The sequence below is a fragment of the Euprymna scolopes genome, chromosome 37, assembly GCF_053919585.1.
Source record: "Euprymna scolopes isolate OS-2025 chromosome 37, ASM5391958v1, whole genome shotgun sequence".
In the NCBI taxonomy this organism is placed as follows: Eukaryota; Metazoa; Mollusca; class Cephalopoda; order Sepiida; family Sepiolidae; genus Euprymna; species Euprymna scolopes.
In genome coordinates, this window is record NC_136518.1 from 37,391,791 (window position 1) to 37,406,857 (window position 15,067).

Here is a 15,067-nt window from a genome sequence, read left to right on the forward strand (position 1 = left end):
TCTAACTGGATGCAGATATACAATTGAAAGCTTTGATGGGCTATAAAAAAGACATAGCTTTTTTATTTATTGCATTATTATCTGTTATAACAGATACCTTAAACCCTAATTCTTCTAAGCCAATTATTACACGTTTAATTGTGCCAAATAAGTTCTCAGCTAGAAGACATTTAGTTGGCATAACATGCACAACATCCTTATATTGTGAGAATACACTGCTAAGCATAAAAAAATGCACTTGTGGCAGGTTCATTGCTGTTGTTAGCTAAGCCAACAATATTACGACCTTTATAATCAAGATAAGGTTTGAGATGTATTTCATCAACAAGTAAAGATACTGTGATGTCATTCTGCATTAGTAACTTGAACTTACTTTAAATATACATGAGAAAATTGTTATTATGTTGTTCAATGACAGAATTCATAGAAGTTGATCAGCTTAATCTTCGAATGGTTTAATAGCATGGTAAAATTACATTTTTTAGTGTATCTTAACAGTCTGTACCCTCTAGAGGAGAAGTTATATAATAAGGAAGAAAATACCATCATTTCACTTATTCATTGTCATTATGTTAATTTGTTCATATATGCACTTAATGGCATTAAAATATTTAAATGATTTATCTTGCACTAATAGCAAATATAGCTAATAACCGAAAGTACAAATACGAAGTTATTCTTTTTTTGTTTTTGTTTTTGCCAGTATATATATATATATATATATATATATATATATATATATATATATATATATACATATATATATATGTTATTTGGTAGGTATAACACTTTATTTATACAAGCAAAGGATTGTATGTTTTATTGTTGAAAAACCTTTGGAATAATCTCTTCTAATATATATATATATATATATATATATTTAAATAATTATATATATATAATATATATATATATATATGTGTGTGTGTGTGTGTGTGTGTGTGTGTGTGTGTGTGTGCCGCATAATCGCGTTTACACACCGGTTCTCGTCAGATCACCAAAATTAAGCCGTTAAGCAACCTTGAGCCTGGCTAGTACCAGATGGATGACCATTTGGGAATTATAGGCGCTGTATGTGCTCTCCGCTTATCTCGGCATTTATTTTCAGTCGTCCTGTACTTCTACTTCACTTGGCTCTGGTATTTAACAATGTCATCTCAAGAGAGGCGTGGTTGTAGAGTGCGCACTTCCTGCTACAAATATTTCACGCGCAAGCAAACCTTCGTGGGTATCCATAGTCTGCCTAAGGCTGAAGGAGCCTGCTTATATATATATATATATATATATATATATATATATATATATATATATATATATATATATATAAACATATATATATATATATATAAACATATATATATATATATATATATATATATATATATATATATAATCCCTAGATTAATTATACTGTTTATTTTTATCGCTTATAAATTTAGATTTTGTTATTGTTGTTATTTTTTCAAGCGATACATACGGTTAATATTGGCGCCGCCTCGGAGCTCATTTTTTAATGGCGGCGCCAATAATTTAGCTGAAATAATGCGAAGCTCGCGCTTTGTTTACAAACAAACGTTTGAGCCCTCTACGAGTGGCGAACGGATGTTTATTTAAATAGACGTCCGGACAGTTTAATTTCGGCCACCGATTCCGTAGTCAGGGGGTAGGACTGCCGACTGTCATCACGACGGTTCTAGGTTCGATCCTCGGCTTGGGAGAGGTGTTAGTCTAGCGGCACTGATGAGTTGTGAAACAACGAAACAGGTCTGTATGTCGATGACTAAAATATATTTTATATATATATATATATATATATATATATATATATATATTATATATCCAGCGTTGCGTGTCGCAACGTATTGTTGGGCCAAGGGATAAGTCACCTAGTAGTTAAAATACACTGACTACCTTAACGAAAAGTGAACGCATTGAATGTAGAGAAGTGTAAAACACATCTATCTTAATCTATGAAAATCCAACGCAAAGTAACTGTCATCCCTATAATGGGAAATAACTCTCGTAGCTTCAATAAGCTTATGGTTCCTGTGGTTCTAAACGCGACTATTGTCAGCTATTACTAATTATAAATAAATTAAATAAAATATGAATTAAATAAAAATGACTTAAATAAATCGACTATAAATGATATTTCTAAATAGAACGATTAAAACAATTTTCTTACAACAAACAATTAACAACGTGGAACTAATTATTAAAATTGATTTTGTTTAATGTAATATGCAAATAAGCCTGGTCGGTGAATGTAGATTTGTTTTTAATAAATAGTATATAGAGAAATCATTCTGAATAAAAGTGTATATAAGCTGTTTTAGGTATGAAAAGAAAATTCTGAAATAGTGTACACTTTGTACAGATGCATTAAATAGTGAACACACTGTTTTGGCTGTACTTACAAATAAACTATTATTTACTGCTTAACAGAGTCATAACAGTGGCGAAAAAAAATTTAGAAAACTTTTGAAGAAAACAAGATTAAACAACCGAGTGTCGCATAACATTGGCGACGTTTACTTTGAAGAATATTCGAAGGAAACCCCAATATTTTACTAATGAGACGAGCCTCCAAATAATCCACGTAAGAAATACTGGCCTAAACCTCAAATTCTCTATTACACTGAAAAATAGTAAATAGTGGTGTTTTGTACATCAAGAAAACCGCATGATTTAGTATTAATAAAATCAATGAAGGTCGCATTTGCAATTATGAATCGGACGATAAAAAAAAAAAAAAAAAAAAAACAGTTTTGTCTTTAACGGAATTAATCTGCACGGAAGAACAAAATTAGTGTTTCAAAACGGACGAAAGAAAAAGGCTTAGCAGCTACTTAAAAATGTTGAGAAAGAATATTTTTTATTTATTTTGCTGTTTTCTTCGTTGGCCCACGAGAATTTAAATAACAGTGAACGGGTGTTACGGAAAAAAAAGGGGACACATATTTTCATGTTTTTAAATTTTTCTCTGTTATTTCAACAGCACTTCTGTTCCCTGTACGGAAGAAGACTTTTGGTTTTGGCGGAAGTAATACTACAAATTTTAATAAAACTAAAACTTTCTTAAACCGAACAGAGATTTAATTCAAAAATAAAATCTGCGCATTCTATATTTTTACTAACCACAATAATAGGTGCTATAAAGGCAGCCTTAGAACAATTAGTGAAATTGCAAATACAACTACAGCAACAACAACTAAGACAGCAACAACAATTATTCAAACACAGGGAACCTGATAAAAACGCATACACGTTCAATAACATTAAAATCAATAGCAGCAACAAGAGAAACTATTTTAACTACGGATTCACTAATAGGAAAAGCAAGATTGAGCTAAAAACAAATTATTTAACCCGAAATAAAATATGAAAGAATTACTTGCTGAAGTCGCAAAAAATAATGCGTCCACTGAAAACAATAACGCATTTTCACAAGACACGATATTAATTGCGATTGTCAACTTCTGCTTCACCTAAAGAAGATAAAGTCATTTACAGCTTTTCGGAGTAGATGCAAAGACTTTAGTATAGACTCATGTTGGTCCTACATAAAAAAAAATCGTTTGCTATTACGCAAATTGGAGACGGCTGAACATAATAAATTTGTGGATTTTATTTTACCACGAAACATCTCAGAACTATATTTCGCTGATACAATGAAACTTCTTAAAGACCTGTTTAGTTCATAAGTCCGTTTGTTCCATAAACGATAGAAGTGTCTGAACTTGGTAACAACCGAAGATTACTTCGCAGCATAGGCTTCCGTGGCGAATAAACGCTGCGACGAATTGAAGCTATCACACCTCAATACTGACAATTTTAAATACTTAATATTTGCGCAAGGACTACATCATATAGATATGCGGAAATTAATAGGCGCGTTCTTATAAAACTAGAACACGAACTGAGTTTAACAGTCAGAAAATACAAACTATTAAAAAACATTAAGTTTTGCGTCACACACATAAAAATTTAACCAAACCGAAAACGCGCGTAATAAATAGAAATTGCTACGCATATCAGAACACTTGTGAAAAGAGTTTTCAGGAAATAAATTCTGCGTCATTGTAATCGATGTGAGCATCTGCATTGCGTTAGACACTGCACACATATGTTAAAAATATTTGGCAAGTAAACAAATCGAACACAAAAGTTTCTATTGCAGAAATAAAATTTAAAATAAAACACGTGTACGGAAACTGAAAATGAAGAAGGTTTACAAATATACCATGGTAAAAATTCTGGATAAAAAATATAAAATTCAATTGAACTCATTCAGGCATTTCGATATTACATTTAAAGACATGGAATAAATTAAATAGACCACCATGCTGAAATCACACAAAACAGCAAAGGCGGTTAATGGCGCAAAAATTAACTTCGAAGGAGAATTTTTATCAAATGTGCCACTATTGGAAAAAAAAAAACCCTAAAATATTAAAAATTTATGTACGAAGACCCGACTGTGTTCTGACTGGGTGCATGAATTAAAAGTATATAAACAACCTATCAAGACTTTTGAGCCAAAAAATAAAATAAAATAAATAAATAAATATATAAATAAATAAAGAAGACATCCAAGTCTTGAAATAAAAATTAAAACGAACGGCCGAAGCGAAGGTTGTTGCAGACCGAACAAATGTAGCTCTTCCCTAACGATATCAGAGCGTTATCATATATCAAGAAACAAAAAAAAAATAACAGGTAGGATACTTAATCGTTAGTGATGACAACCTCATCGACTAATCCAGTCGTAAGTGATTATGCGACCGCTTTTTTTACCGAAGAGAAAAACTCTAATTATACCGCAACACGTAACAGCCGCAACTCCATTTTCGCATTATTGGAATATTTTTTACCCATATTAAAAGGCACTCAAGGAAATTATGTGCAGCCAACTAATAATACCCAAATGGTTTTCAACAATATGAAAAAATCCTGGACTATTTTACTCGGCATCTCTTCAAAATAAAGATTTCATCAGATTATCAGTACTAGTTGACCCCCGGGGCAATATCACCCCTATGTATGATAAATTATTACAAGCCGGCTCCGAAGTGAGGTTTATTGGCTCTTAATTACTTATGACTGAGTCGACTTACGCATATAATCAATTGTTTTATCAAATTTTCGGGTGTAATTAAAGAGAAAATGGCAAAAACGTATTTTTATGCAAGTAAACAAAATCGCTCAAAGCAATTAATGCCAAAGAAGTAGAGGTTATTGCAACCGTCTAAGACATATTGAAATTAAAATAAATACTCATACACCCTTTTGGGGTAATCAGCTTATGAGGGGTATGTTGTGACGGGGCTACCTGTTGTACCTATGAATTTTATAAGTATGATATAATTTTTTTTTCAAAATGTAACATATTTGAATTTTTAAAGAGGTTCAATCATGATAGCCGCATTAACGTAAGACAGCACTAAGGGATTCGGCCCACTTTTATTATCTTTCCCAGAATATTTTAAACATATAATTTTAATTTGATGTAAATACGATTTTATGGACGTTTCATGACGTCATATTTTCCTTAAACGTGCACTTAGTCCTTCGCAAATACTTATATAGTCCCCTCGGTTAAATTTTGCATAAAATATACTTGTAAATTTTGTTGCTATATTAAAAAATATAACTTGTAGAAAGCACAAACATCAACTCCACTGTACGCACACAAACACATACACACATAGGCATACATATATTAGAAAGAGAGAGAGAAAGAGAAGGAGACAGAGAGACAGAGAGGGAGAAAAAAGACAGTAAGATAGAAAAGAATTTGAGAAAAATAAAAAGAAAGAAAAAAATTGATTTGCATTAAAGATAATTTGATTATAAATTTAAATCATCAAAATAGTTTTCTGTTTCGGCGCCACACGTCATTTTTATTTTGCTAACCAGTAAAAACAGTAGTCATGACGGTGATATGCAATGGGAAATAGAAAAAAAAACACTTGATCGAAAATAAAAGAGAAATTTAAAAAGTAATCGAAAATTTTGTGAAAATTGAAGACTAATTTTTACAATATGAAACAAGTAAAACATATATAATTTAGTATTGATAAAATCAATAACAACAATGCTACTTGTCGATAGCAATTATTTGAAATTATACTTCTCTAATTGTCCGGGGGACATATTCAGGTAAAATCATTTAAATAGGTAAAATCGGAATTGTTTACTCTAGTAAAATCAGATTAATAGCCAATAAGCGTAATCTCTCTCTCTCTCTCTCTCTCTCTCATATATATATATATATATATATATATATATATATATATATATATATATATATATATATATGCAGTAATCGTGACACTGTGCGCTGATTATTCCCGAAAGGATGAAACATTAATGTGTAAGATTTAAAAATTACTACAGTAATATATATATATATATATATATATATATATATATATATATATATATGGCGATATATATATATATATATATATATATATATATATATATATATATATATATATATATATATATATACTGAATTGCACAGTATTACTTCCGAAGTATTTAGTAATAATTATGCATTTATGTTATTTGGGGTCAGTTCTATATTTAAAATACAATAGGCATCACTGTCGAAAAAATGTAAGTAAACGCATATTTGTAGAGTATTAGTATTTCTGTCTAAAAAAAAACAAACTATTTCTGCGCTCTAAGTAAAACATCAGCTTTATCAAAACATATTTATTGATTTAATATATTTATCATTCCGTGAAATCTTACGGGTCAGTATACTGAGATATACGCAATAATAGAAATAAAAAAGCAGACCAGTTAGGAAGAGAGAAAGGAGATGTCAGATAATCTAAGAACAATGTTGAATCCAGGAAAGAAACATTTAAAGAGAAAAATAATTATTTAAGAAATATATTGATATGCGATATATTGATGTGCGATATATTTATATGCGATATAGTTATATGCTATATATATATATATATATATATATATATATATATATATATATATGTGTGTGAATATATATACGAATATATATATATATATGAATATATATATATATATATATGAATATACATATATATATGAATATATATATATATATATATATATATGAATATATATATATTGTAATATATGTAGAAATATATATATATATATATATATATATATTAAATTATTTAAATAAATGTTTGGAGGTACAGAATTTATATACAATTTTAAATAAAATAGACGGTGGTTTCTCAAGAGCTCTTTCGGCGATCATCGCATCAGGAAAAAAATGCTAAAGTTAATTTGAAGAAGGAGAGGTAAAAGAAGAAGAAGAAGAAGAAGAAGAAGAAAATGAAGAATAAATGAAGTTTACGAACGAACAACGATAAAATGTAGAAGACGAAATAGCTTAAGACTGTGATGAAGAAAGACATATTGTTTGCCTTAAACTTCTCATAGAACGTGTGTGTAAGATTTTTCTAGAACAAGAAAACAGATAATACGAAAAATAATAATAGGTAAAAGACATGTAGCGTGTGCGACAAATAACTCATGACAGAATGAGTTTTTGTTTTGTTTTAGTGACGCTCTTTTGTTAGGTTTTGAAGCGTTCGAAATCATACCGAACGCCACTATTTAATTATTCTGCGAATCACAGACATGCAATTCGATTGGACGGGCGTTTGAAAGTAGAATTCGTTATTTCAAAATCTGGTAACAATAAAGTTCTTTTCAAATCTAACCATGACCCAACTTGGATTATGAAGTAATGAGGTTCGAAAACAATGTATAGAACTTCTCGGTTTCTAATGGCAGAGTGTAAGGAGAAGATAATTAGGGAGGCATCTGTACTACCTTCTTTTACTACTACACAGTTTGGATTGTGATGCTCCTAGGACTTAAAATAAGATCTAATGATTACAAATACATGCGACTGCAAATAGTTGCAAACCCACATAAGATAATGGCTAGTCATTTTAACATAATTACTTTATATGTGGCGTCTGCGTTTACGTAGCTGTAATTTTTTATTTCGTAAGGGAATGATTGGTCCTGTCTTATTAAATAGAGAAAACAGGATTTATTATAATACGGATTTTGTTTAACTTGGTTCATATTCCTTGTGTATTAAATATATATGTTTGGAATTAATGTTTAGTATATGAGTTAGTAACAGCGATGTTTTAAACACACATATGGAGTTTGTGAAATAACATTTAATGAGATAATGCATTTTTTAATTAGGCAAACCGTTTTGAAGGTTATATCTAATATCAATATGTTTGGAATACGTTTTTTGATGTATTGTTTAATTTCTTTTTATATTAACTTCTTCAAGTTATTTCATTTAATTTCTTTCTAGAATGTTAAGCACAAAATCAAGTGAGTGTTTGGTGATAGTGTTTCTGTGGAACAAACTAAATTTAATTTGAAAAAAAAAACACACAAGTTTTCACGACCTTCGTTTGTATATAGAAAATCTGTTACCTTATTACAGCTAGATTTCGGATTACATGTAATAATATCGGTTTTTTAAAGTTTTTTTTTCCAATTTTACACACACGCACGTTTACACGCACATATTTTCATATTTAAATGCAACAAGAACGAAATAAGATACCAAATTTGTTTTGTTCTGTTCGGTTTTCGACTGTGCATCACGCCAGGGGAGTGTGAAGCCATCCTTCACGCGCAGAATCACTTCAGCAACTCCATGTCAATAAACAAACTTGTCGGTCGTACGCCTGCAAGTCGCCATGGCGTTGTCACTCTATGGTATTCGCAGAATTGTTTTCATTCTAAATGAATTGTATTGTCATAAACAGAACACAGATGTTGCTGAAAATCTGAGGAAGCCTTGGACCGTTGGGAACAACGCTGTTTACCAATTATGAAATAATATAACAGTCCGTCATACACAGTGGCATGCTATTCCTCGGTTGGAGAAGAGGAGATAAACTTAATTACTGTACACCTGCCAATCAAATGACAGGTTGTGTACACATGTAAAATATATTGCATAGGCGCACCCCACACACACATCTCTATATATATATATTCATATTAACACACCCACACACACCCACCCACACACACATACATATATATATATGTGTGAACACATATATGCAATATTATATATAATAATCTATATATCTATAAAAGTTAAATAGTGTGTGAGGACACTTCTCAACCATATATACTCAACGAATTTTTGATCTACAGACGTGATATTGGTTAGTATGATATTCAGACATGTGGAACACTTTTTATTCGTGTTTTAAGAAGGAAAGGATGCTAAGAGATCAAAATTGAAAAAAAATGGTATATGAGTGATCGAATTTTTATGTTTGCTAACTCTTTTATAAATGCTAATACGTGAATAGTTCACATTGCAGATTATTTATGTAAAGAATAAGTAGTCTGACGACACTTTTTACAGACTGTCACGTTGATCAAATACTTATTGTACTTGACTCACTATTCTTAGATGTTGTTATCTCATCTCGAGTATTTTTTTACTTACAAAAAGTGTACTTTGTAAACAGATAAATTTATAATTATATTTATTTTTGCCGATGTGTACAGGCATTGCTACACAGACTTGACAATGTTTCGATCCGAAAGGTATGTAATCGGATGTGAAAATAATTTTTAAACATTGCGTTACTATGTTCTATGGTTAAAAAGATACATTATTATTTCTAGCATGGAATTCGTCTGTGTATCTTGGTAACATACAGTCAGGAAAAAAAACGAATGGTGTAATTTGGTGGCAGACATGAAAAAGAGGAGGACGGAAATCTTATGAAGTAGAGAGTTTTGTATTAAATTAGGAGGGCAACATCCATTTATTATAAATTAAAAACATTTTTTAATTTTTTTATTTAATTCACTTTAGTTATTTTATAAATTTCATTTTAGTTAATGAGTTTATAAGCAGACAGTTTTAAACTACATCGAATAAAATAATAAAAAAATAACAATACTACAAGATACAGTGATATTATTAATATTGAGAGATTCTCAAATGATTATAGCAACAAGAACAATATTATTGCTACAATGAAAGTGAATAATTGCCCTATCTATCTATCTATCTATATATATATATATATATATATATATATATATATATATATATATCTTTCTTTCTCTCCCCCTCTCTCTCTCTCTCTCTCTCTCTCTATATATATATATATATATATATATATATATATATATATACGATATTTATGTTTATGGGAGTGATGCTATATTTATATTTACATACACACATATATACATATATTATGTATATACACATACATATATATGAATACATACATACTACGTATACGTGCACATACCTAATTGTGTGTACATATATACACACGCACGCATACATTTGTACACGAATGGATACCTTTTATAGGGTACACATGAATATATATACATACAAACATACGTGCATATAATGCTAGTATAAAACTAAAATAATAATAAAATAATGAGATTAATTATGTCTATAATACTAATATATATATATATATATATATATATATATATATATATATATATATTGAATTATAATTATTTTCAAAGTGATAACAAATATAATGAATATGATAATAATAATGTAAATGAAAATAATAATATAAAATATTAATGGTGGAAAAGTGACAAGAATTATATTAATAATGAATACAATTCTGTGAAAATGTAAGTATGGGTAACAGTTGATTATAAAACTGTTGTATTAACACTTACATATAATAATGTTATAAAATAACAACAACAATTATAATAATAAAACAATAAGAAATACAATACATATTATCATATTGATAGTAAATAAAAAAGAAAATTTAAAAAGTATAATGTGGCAGTATAAATATATGAACACATATACAAACACGCGCATACATATACGTATGCACATACACACATGCATGCATATATACATTCCATAACATATACAGCACTAATAATAATAATAATAATAATAATAATAATAATAATAATAATAATAATAATAATAATAATAATAACTAGCGGGACCTGTGGAAATTCCACAGTGGACTATTTCATGTGTAATATATTGATGTTGGCATTTTTGTGGATGTTCAGCTTAAATTGAAACACCCTGATATCATTGTAGTTCTTTTGTTAAAACTGCAAAAGTATATATTCTAGATAGCAGAGACGCTCGGCATAGCCTGGACGTAAAATATGCTTAAATATGATATTTAAATTTATGCAGATTTCGTATATATCACTATAAGAGTCAATTTTCGATCCATTCTTACATATTATAAACCTGTGGCTTGTTTGCATCAGCTTGAATCGAAACTGAAACCAAAACTTATGAAGAAAAAAGAATGTGTGTATATATTACTTGAGTTCTTTCAGCTATAATCGAAACCGAAACAAAAACTGATGAAGAATTCTTGGTAAAATTATTTATTACAAGAAATAGAAAGGCATAACAATTAAAACGACAGACACTCGGAAGAAAAAAATAAATGTGATACAGAAAATAACCCACACGCTATCGTATTAATATATAGATCAAAATGTGGTACTCATTCTGAGAGTGATCCAGACGTAACTCAGCGCACGCACAAGCCCGGCTTTCCTCAGAACATGACGCCAACAGCCGGAGTAAGCCGGGCGTCGCCAAGGAAATTAAGTTGTCTGACGTAACATAAAGCTGAGCCAATGACATTGTAGGACGGTGGTTTCAATGCGACGCCCATTCGCGCGAGTTGAAAATTCAAAGCAGCAGACGACACTTTGGAAGAGGAAGAAAAGAAAACAAATTAGTAAAAAAAAAAAAATAGCTCACCATTTGATACTTTCAGGTCAGAAAAAAACATGAATTTTACAGCCTTAAGTGAGCAGCTGAAAAACCAGTTGGAGTCCTTGATTTTGTCAAGAAAAAATTTATTGGCACGGACGAAAACTTATGCACCATGTGTGCACAGGTGCAATCTTATTATAAGAGGAAAGGTAAGCGATGGCTATGCCTGGAGGTGTCAGGCGACCAAATGCCGAACCTTTAAATCATCCGGACTGGTAACTTTTTTGGCAAGTCTAGACTAACAATTGCCATCATAATTAAAGTCACCCACTTGTGGGCGTTCGCGCGAGCAACACAGAAAGACCTCCAGCGCGAATGCGGAATATGATCTACGCACACACACCATTAATAAAAAACGGGCTGAGGAAACAACAACAATATCTGTTTTAATATAAAAAAATCCCTTTCCCACCCAGTTTTGTTTCAACTTTTCTAGTTCTCAGGTTTTTTCTTGAAAAAAAAAAAAACACTCAAAAAAACAAAAATAAAAAAAATTGTTTTAAATTTTTCTTGAAAAAAAATACAAAAAAAATTTCTTTGAAGTATTTATTTGACTTACCTCTAAACATTTTCTCGAACAAAAAATCTTTACAATTATTTTTAATCTATATATATATATATATATATATATATATATATATATATATATATATATATAGCAAAAAAAAGAAAAATATTGTTATAACATTTGCATTTACAGTTAATAACACTTAAAAATTAAGGTAAGTTTTCTTTTCGTGTTATGCTTTGATCAGCAACGCCCGGCTTAATTTGCTCGGCGATGCTCGGCTTACTCCGGCTGTTGACGTCATGTTGCGGAGAAAGCTGAGCGGACTCTGAGTTAGGTCAGGATCACTCTCTGCATGAGTAACTAAAATATTTTATGTACCAAAAACAGATTTTCATGAAACTAGTTTAGTTATACAATGTTGTAATAAAAATAATTTATTTAGAAAAAGGAACTATCATTTAACATATATATATATATATATATATATATATATATATATATATATATATCAGATTTAATGTTTTTATTAAAATATTTTATGCACAAGACAAGTTTCGTTTCGCTAATTACGTTTGCTGACTTCGAAGTCTCATAACATATGCATCTGGGCTTTTGTTTACATGGTATAGCAGTTAGTAGTAGGAATAATATTTTAATGAACGAAGACATCAGTCTCTCTCTCTCTCTCTCTCTCTCTCAATTAACAAATGTAAAGATAAATAAACAACGAAAAAAAACGAATAACTGCTCAATTTTTTGTCCCCTAACCGCCGAGAGATGTGTGTTATAGTTATATTTTTTTATTACGCAATTACTTAAAATCAATTATTTCTTAACAAGTTTTGAAAGATATAACCCTAAATTTTATAGAATTAGAAACAAATATAGCTGTAAAAACACGCTATTCGAAGGCTACCTTGAGCGTTCGTAAATGTGTATTCTGTAATTAATGGATATTCCGGAATTAAATCTTAACCAATCAAATTTGCCGGAAAGCGTGACACACAAAAGAACACACACGCTATCGTATAAATAATAATGATAATAATAATAATAATAATAATAATAATAATAATAATAATAATAATAATAATACCCGAAAATCACGCATGCTATCCAAATTTCCTGTTCTTGTAATAACGCTTTATTTTATCGGATTCAGTGGTAATTATATATTTTAAAAGTATTTTATAGACTACTAAACGTTTATAATTTGTAGAAGTTTGGTTCTAGAATGTTCTTTAAAACAGTATGCATTAAAAGTTCTGTGCAACTTTTTAATTTATTAATTTTGGCAGGTCACATGCCTGCTATGATTAGTCAATAGAGCTAAAAATGCTATTTTTAATCGGAAAGAAGAAAGACAGATAAAAGCCCGCTCCACTCCCCAAAAATCATGGAGACTGAATAAATTTTGCGTTCTTGTAAAAAGAACCTGTTAGTTTGTCGGATTCAGTGGTAAATATTTTTTAACTTATTTTATCAACTCTTAATATCGTACTTTTATTAAAGTTTTGGAGCGGTATACTTAAAGGATTAACACTAATTAACGTGTCCCGTTCACTCAAAATTGTAAGCGAGGTGTAGCTATTGTCGGATTTCCTCTTAAGGCGGAAATAGAGTAACTATCTTAATATACTTGTCGTTTTTTTTTGTTTTTGTGTATGTGTGTTAATATCTGATCATGTCTTTTATGAATGGGTGATAGTGAACCTTGCCTCACATCTCGGTTAGAGGTAAATACTACATGTAAAACAATTTAGGGCTCCGTGTTGCTACAAACACCGCAATATACCATTAATATATAATACGCAGTATGTAACTCAAAAGAATCATTATAATCGGCAGCTACTTCCTATAAGGCCAACAAGAGGAGATCGTACGCCATCGCGTAAATGTTGGTTTCTCTTATAATTTCAGAAACAACAATATCGCACACACGGAACAAGTAAGTACCCCCCCGCTCAAATTCAGGTTCAAATTAATACTGATAAAAACAAAGACCAAAAACTGAAAGAAAAAATAGACAACAGAAGAGAATACTGGTAATTGAATGCTCTTCCTGAAGTCCTCCCTAGAGCTGACGTTATCGGAAAAGATGAAAGAGTTGTGGAACGTGTACAGTGATTACCATAAACGGAACAAAGAATTGGGTAATAAGCGGAATTAATTCTAAAGAAAGGTTGCCTTTCAAATCTAGAATTAGCGGAAATACAATAAAGACCAATGATGGGACAGACCAAGAAACGCCTCTCATTGGAACCCGATACATAGAAACTTCGAATGTAGAAGGCCTGCAAAATCCAGAGACAAGAAACATGGAAAGCGAGATCTAGGGCCCAAAGGAACTAAGCGAGAATGTAGTTATATAACTTATGAACGTAGAAAACACAAAGCCCCCATTTTAAGGAAACAAGAGTGAAATAAATTAAAAGTAGAAACAAAGAAAATTAAATAAAATCCTCCCATATATCCAAACAGATACCATTGCAGATGAAACAATTTAATTTACACAGAGTTTAAGATAGCAAGTATGAAAGTAAAATTACCATATAACGTAGACATAAAATGGACATACAAAACCTGAATAGGAATTGAGGCTTAGATCCGATATAAACAAACTTAAAAAAAAAGTCAAAGCTCCAAACAAAACGATGGCGACTAGTAGAGGATGAGAAAAACAAATATAAGGGGCTTTATAAGAAACAGGAAAATTGAAGTAA